The sequence below is a fragment of the Chenopodium album genome, chromosome 15, assembly GCF_948465745.1.
Source record: "Chenopodium album chromosome 15, dcCheAlbu1.1, whole genome shotgun sequence".
Classification (NCBI taxonomy): Eukaryota; Viridiplantae; Streptophyta; class Magnoliopsida; order Caryophyllales; family Amaranthaceae; genus Chenopodium; species Chenopodium album.
In genome coordinates this window covers 42,893,756-42,900,836 of record NC_137848.1, presented here as the reverse complement: position 1 = coordinate 42,900,836, position 7,081 = coordinate 42,893,756, and the positions used below count along the sequence as shown (strand labels likewise).

Here is a 7,081-nt window from a genome sequence, read left to right as displayed (position 1 = left end):
TGAGATGTTGTCTAACATGATGCAAACACTCACCACCAGAGTCAACACGATAGAGCAAGACAATTAAAACAATGTCACTGCCGCTGCAATGGACAAGATCAAAGAACAGATGAGTAAGATCTCTGAAGAGTTCACCTATGTGGAGCAACCTGTCACCTCTTCGTCCATAAGGGACAAACTTCCTGAAAAGTTTTCCACTGCTGAAATTCCCAAGTTCAAGCCTACCGATAATCCGCTCTTCCACTTGAAAGCTTTTTCTGTGACCATGGCTCTTAAGGGATTAGATGTGACACTCTTCCCTACTGTATTCCCTCTTTCCTTGGAGCATGCTTGTCAACAGTGGTTCTACTCTCTGGAATCCAAACATGTTACCACTTGGGAGGATGTTACTGAAAGCTTTATGAACCGTTATAAATGTAACATCCAAGCCAAGACTTCTGAACATGAACTCTCCATTCTCAAACAGAAGGAGAATAAAGGCTTCACTACTTATCTAAGCAGGTGGAGAGAAACAGCTGCACTCTTGGTGGATCCTCCCAAGGAGAAAGAGATGGTTCGCCTATTTATTGCAAATCTGACTCATAAGTACAAGCAGCACTTGAATTTTTTGCCCTTGAATACCTTCGAAGCTGTGTACGATATTGGGATCAATATCGAAGATGAACTGATGAAGACTACTGGTAGCAACAACAACAATACTTGGAAAAACAAGAAGAACGACACTCCTTCTTCGTCTTCCAAGCCCAATAATGCTACCAACAATATCAATGTCAATGATGTGCTAGCTTTTAATGCTCCCCCTCAGAGATTCCAAAGGCAAAGGAGGGTTTACACGCCTTTGGGAATGACCTACGATGCTGCTTTTGATCGTTTGCATAGTCAAGGACTGATTATGCTAATTAGACCTTTTCTAGAACCTCGACCAGAGAACATAACTTCTAGCTATGACCCCAATGCTCATTGCAAGTTTCATCAAGGAAAAGGTCATACTACTGAGAAGTGTTGGAGGTTGAAGGATGCAATCCAAGACCTGATTGATGCTAATCAACTTCCTGTCCCTCCCGGGGGCAAGAAGCCCAATATTCAAACAGGTCCCCTTTCTAATGCTTTGGCTATCATGGGAGATGAAGTCTCCTTTGATCCGTCAATAGTCATTCAACCTGTGAATGAACCTTTACCAGAAATTGTATTCGTTTCAAACTATGACGAAGTGAATGGAATTTGGGATAGTGATGATGAAGACGTCTATCTCAAAGATATAGCCTGTTCATCTCTTGGCACTAGTGAAGATGTTTGGGGAGACCTTGAAGTCAAGGTTCTCACCAGGAATGGACGGTTACAACAGCCTAGTCCACCTCCACCTCCACCGCAATCATAACCAATAGTTGATCCCATCGACCCTGTGAACAACGACGTGATCAAACAATTACAAAAGACTAAGGTGGAAATGAACGTATGGAAGCTTTTGGCCATCTCCCACGAGCATCGAAAGGCTGTGATGAATGCTCTGGTAAAAATAGGAGTTGATAATGATATGACTCCTCAAGGACTGGTTAACTTTCTCACTACTAAATTGCCAAGTACCAGTAATCTGATTTCTTTCTCTGATAAGGATCTGCCCCGGAAGGGGACCAACATAACAAGGCCTTACACCTCACTGTGGTGTGTAGACAGATGAATTTTCCTATGAGCCTGGTTGATAATGGCTCTACAATCAATGTATGCCCACTCCGCACTGCAAAGAAGTTGGGCATAAAAGATGAAAAATTGATCCCCTCTACTCAAGGGATTCGTGCTTACGATAATACTTGCCATCAGGCCGTGGGTACTATCATGCTAAATATAACTACTGGAGCCATTGAACGTCGCACCAAGTTTCAGGTGGTGGACATTAAGAGGTTTTCGTTGGAAGATGAAGATGAAGATCTCTGCGGGTTTTCGTTGGATGATGTTCTCATGATCGAAGAAGAGGAGAAGTGTTACCTCGACTTTGATCCTTATTCAAACACCAATGTCAATGCCATTATGAAGAAGCAAGGGAATTTCCCTGGAATGACCCTCGGACTCAAAAAGAAAATGGCTGAACTTTAGGGCCATCCTGGTGCACCTAAGAAGGATACCTTTGGCTTAAGATTCAAGCCAATAAAAGAAGATATGAAACAAGCTCTCCTGAAAATGAAGGCTCGCAATAATGCTCGAACCATGAAGACGGAAATGGCCATGGACCCATACCCCTTCACTCTCAACGACCAGTACATCAAAGAATGGGAAAACTTCCCATACTATGATTGTGACTTCATCGACGAAGGCGATGAGTTCTTCACAACTGAGCAACCAGCCAGTCCAAGCTCTGATAATATGAACGTTAATCTTCTTTTTGGACTAGAAAAGAATGAAGCCAAGCCTGTCTGCAATGACGATTCTGAGCTCATTCAAGATGTCATATCAACTAAAGATTTTGACCCCTCTGAGTTAATCGTCCCGGCTGATGATGTGTCAAAGGGATGGCGCAAGACGGTGAAGATCACTACGCCAAGTGGAGAGAAGTTGGAAGTGACCACTGACAAAGGTCCTATGTTTGATGAATCTGAATCGTCTGGGTCCGAGTCCGAGTCTGAGTCTGTAGACGAGTCTTTAGGATCTGAGGCCAACCCCCTTTCTGTCATAGAGTCTAATGTAGTTCCCCTTAATGCTGAGTCTCTTATTAAGTCTCCTCTTTCTATCCCAAATAATTCCGGCGAGGTCGCAGCTGACCTTGCCCTCCTTGATGTAATGACCAATGAATTCAATGAAATGAGTACCTTTGCTTACGATGCGTGTCATTCCCCTAACCCTGATCAATATTGCTTTGCTAATGATAAAAATGACAAAGAAATAATTAAAGCAATGGAAGAACACGAAAATAAAACAGCAATCATCGAAGATACAAAAACAGTTAATATTTCCAATGATACGACTATCAAAGAAGTAAAAATTGGATTAACACTAAGTCAAGACGAACGCAAAGAGCTAATTAACTTGCTTAGTGAATTTGTTGATGTATTTGCTTGGTCATACCAAGATATGCCAGGAATGGATAGGGATATAGCTCAGCATACAATACCACTCATTCCAGGTATAAAGCCTGTCAAACAAAAGCTGCGCCGTATGAAATCAGATGTGGCTCTCAAAATCAAGGAAGAAATCAGAAAGCAATTGGCTGTAGGTTTCATCAAAGTATCCAAGTATCCAGAATGGATAGCTAATGTGGTTCCAGTTTCGAAGAAGGATGGAAGGGTCAGAATGTACAGGGATCTCAACAAGGCAAACCCGAAAGATGGGTTCCCTCTACCTCACATTGACATTCTAGTCGATAACACAGCAAATCATGCACTCCTATCATTCATGGACGGCTACGCCGGATATAATCAAGTATTAATGGCCGAGGAAGACATGGAGAAAACCACATTCATCACACAATGGGGTACATATTGCTATACGGTAATGCCATTCGGGTTGAAAAACGCGGGTGCCACTGTAGACACCCAAATGTGTCTCCCCAAAACCAAACCCAGTGATGAATACCTTTTGCGTCGAATGATTATCGAACGAGGTGAAAATGTGAAAGGTCAAGTGTTGTGGTTGGTTTTTATTAAATTCTTTCTTTCTGTTTTCGAAAACAACTCTATTTTATGAAAACAGCCAATCCATTGTAGTTTGGTCCATGACAAGGGTCCAATAATAGTGTAGTTGGATAGGGCTTGCAAAGAGCTTTCCAACGATATATTATAAGCCCAATTCCAATGAATAATGAGGAAGTTATGGCTAAAATACTAAACTGGGCCCGGTTTGATCTTTACATGCGGCCCAATGATCTAGGGGAGGGCCCGATGTTAATTGTTATTTCTAAAGTTATTAGAATTGATTATAGTCTTCTAGAATTCTCTAGAAGGTTCTCTTTAGTCCTAATAGAATTAGAATTAATAATTATATTTTGATAAAGTTTTATTTGGAATAAAATATTATTTTATGAAAAATACGATTTAAGTTTCATACGGACTTTGCAAATTGATTTTGATTCATATGTGGACTCCGTGTTGAAAGCGCGTAGAAATCTAGGCCTGTCGCCACGCGACAGACCCTGTCGCCTGGCGACAAGGTCGGTTTTGCAGCGACGGAGTGGAATTTTATTCCTTATCAAATTCTACTTATTTCCGGACAGTTTTCTTATAAATAGGGTCCTGAACCTCCGTTTTTAACGATCTACAATCTACAATCAACAATCATCATCTCCCTCTCTCTAAACCTAGAAGCTTTCTCTTTCTTTTTCTAAACCTTCCCTCTTACAAAATTCCGCATTCACGAGATCTAGATACACCTAGCCGAGTTCGAAGTTGCCTTCGCCCTAGAGGTGAAAGGTTATAATTTCTGAGGGTTTGGACCCTAATCTCTCTTTCAATTATTTAATTTAATTGTTTTATTTTATATTTTCCTTGAAGTTACTAATGCGTGTATTTTGTTATTAGAAAGAGGTATGAGGCATCCAAGTATGTAATCTTATTGCTCTATTCTTGTAGAAAGCATGTTTAAATTTGTTTAATTCCTAGTATCATGCTTAGGATGTTATTATTGCTTTCTAGTATCATGTTTAGGGTGCCTTTTACTCTTTTCTAATAGCATGTTAGTATCATGTTAGGTCTAAAGCTTTGATCTTTATTGTTTAGTGACATGCTAGGATTTGTTATTTGATATGTCCATTTTATATAGTATTTTACCCCCGTCCCTTGGTCATAATTAGTAGTGTTTTTGGCTCTTTAGAGCCACTTTTATTACTAATATGTGTTTTCTAGTGTTTTCGTAGTTTTGGTTGAGTTTTGTAGGGAATTGCACCTTTGGAGCATTTTCCCGGGATTTTATGGAGCAACTACGAGCATTGGAGGAGCACCACCATCTTTCATAGCCCAAGATCGGTTAGAGTAATCAAGCCGGTGAATAAGGGCTCGACTTGTGTGAAGACGAGGCATTTGGACCGAATGATTTAAGCCCCAAAGAGGATATTTGGTTTGGTCCAAGTTACGAGCCCAAACGAGGAGTCCAAGCGGCCCAAAGGTGTCCGCCCGATGATCCGCCCGATGAACCGCCCGATGATCCGCCCGATAGCGCGCCCGATCGGGCAAAGAAGACTTATATCGCAGCAGCCCTTCGTCCGATCAAAAAGGCGCGCCCGATCGGGCGGTGCCTCGCCCGATCGGGTGCGTGTTTCTGGAGGACGTTTTAAGCGTCGTTTAATTTTTTTTAACTTAGGATTTTCTAGCTTAGTATAAATACGCTTTTGTTAAGCGAATTTAGGGGGGAATTCTTTTCTCCCTTCACTTACTCTCTCTTTTCTCTCTCTAACTTTTCTCTTTCTCTCTTCTCTTAAACTCTTAGTATTATTTTCTCTCTCTACAACTCTTGTTCCTTATAACTTTGGTAACGATTTCTTCTCTTTTAATCTCAGTTATTTATTTTATTTCTTTACTCTATCATGTCTTGTTTAATTGCTTTGTTTAGTTTATATTTAATTATGTCTGAGTAGTTTAATTCTAGGGTTTATGGGGATCCATAATTAATATGAAGGAATAATTTGTTATTATTGATCATTGATATTGCATGATAATTTCTTATTGAATTGTTTTAATTCTTTACAATTAGATTATGAATCGAGCAGATGTGATTTGATTGTAAAAGTATAGCAATATTGAATTGATGAATCGAGCAGATGTTAATTTGATATTAAAGGCTATTTTCAATAGGAACTTAGATCTAGTAAATTGCGAGAGCCTGTTAGATCTATGTTGATTAATAAATTGCGAGAGCCTGTTAATCATGTTATTTGTGCAATGTTGATTAATTGATTGTTATGTTTTATCCCGGAATATTAATTATTGGTGAACCTGTGACCCTAGGCCTTCTTATTATTGATTTTCTCCCTGAACTCAATCTTCGTAGTATAGTTTTACATTAATAACAACAATTTGGTTACTTTAATAATTTAGATTATATTAATTAATTAGGAGTAGAAAGACCAGTTTCCCTGTGGATTCGACCCTACTTCCCTATCTACTTTAGTTAGAGGACTTAGGTATTACTTTTGATTAGGGGATATGACTTTACCCTGTCAAAATTTGGCGCCGTTGCCGGGGAAACGGTTTTATTTTTATTTCTGATTATTTTTGTAGTCTAGATTATTATTTTTATTTTATTTTATTTTTTTTTTCTCGTCTCAGAGAACGCAAGTTCTTTGAGATAGTTTCTCATATTTGTTTGTTTAGTACAGATCAGGAATAAAGCATGAATCCACCGCCACCACCTCCACCTCGCAAGCTTAGCGATTATTCGCAGCCGTCCCTGACGGATTTTCCACATCTATCTCCTACACCAAATCTCGAGGGATTACAATTCGAGATTAAACCCCAGTTTATTACTATGATTGAAAGAAAGCAATTTAGCGGAGCTAAGGGTGAAGACCCAAATCTTCATATTGCAGATTTCTGTCAATATTGCAACACCATTAGGCAAGCTGGGGTCACACAAGACCAAATCAGGGAGATTCTTTTTCCTTTTTCTTTGTGTGGTAAAGCTAAATTATGGTATAATGGATTGAATAGAACTGCACTTGGTATTACTGACTGGGATACTCTTGTTTTGAATTTCTATAATAAATATTACCCTGCAGAGAGGACAGCTTTGTTAAGGAGTTCAATCCTAAATTTTTCCCAAGAAGCGGATGAATCTTTATATGAAGCTTGGGAAAGATTTAAGGATTTGCAGAGAGAATGTCCCCATCATAAACTAGAACAGTGGCAGATAATCCAAGCTTTCTACAATGGGCTTGGATATAATTCAAGAATGATTTTAGACTCTGCAGCTAACGGAAGATTTATGAATTTGGATGTGAATATATCGAGCAATGTTGTCGAAGAGATGGCTATTAATAACTCCCAATATGGGAATCCCAGAGGATTTGCAAATAAGGGAAAACATCAAGTCGATTCTATATCCTTTTTGCAAGCACAATTGACATCTATTAGCCAGAAATTAGACAATATTAATAATTCTA

The 7,081-nt window shown here is 39.4% G+C and overlaps 1 non-coding gene across 1 annotated transcript; it reads right to left on the bottom strand.

The window, feature by feature from the left end:
• Positions 1-6,708: 6,708 nt before the first annotated feature.
• On the bottom strand, positions 6,709-6,815 carry LOC145583574 (small nucleolar RNA R71). Its single transcript, XR_014100209.1, has one exon. It is a non-coding gene; the product is annotated as a small nucleolar RNA R71 (small nucleolar RNA).
• Between the last annotated feature and the right edge of the window lie 266 nt (positions 6,816-7,081).